The sequence below is a fragment of the Mastomys coucha genome, chromosome X (assembly GCF_008632895.1).
Source record: "Mastomys coucha isolate ucsf_1 chromosome X, UCSF_Mcou_1, whole genome shotgun sequence".
Taxonomy (NCBI): Eukaryota; Metazoa; Chordata; class Mammalia; order Rodentia; family Muridae; genus Mastomys; species Mastomys coucha.
This window is the reverse complement of record NC_045030.1, coordinates 127,777,948-127,778,193: the sequence shown is the minus strand read 5'-3', so window position 1 is coordinate 127,778,193 and position 246 is coordinate 127,777,948.

Sequence of the window (246 nt, the reverse complement as noted above, 5' to 3'; positions counted from 1 at the left end):
GAGAAGAGAATATAAATGTGTTAGGGAAACTTAGGCAAGTGAACAGAATAGGCTAAGCCCCTAGTAGATACTGGCTCACTGTATATGAATCACGAGAATGTGTAATATTGAGCCCCCTGAATTAGAAAATGTGGACACCACTTAAGTTTTACACTAATTTGAAAAATGATTTCCTAGATCATGCTGTAAATCATTCTAAGATAAATATGACTTGAGTATATAAAATTAATAGATAAGACAGCCGAA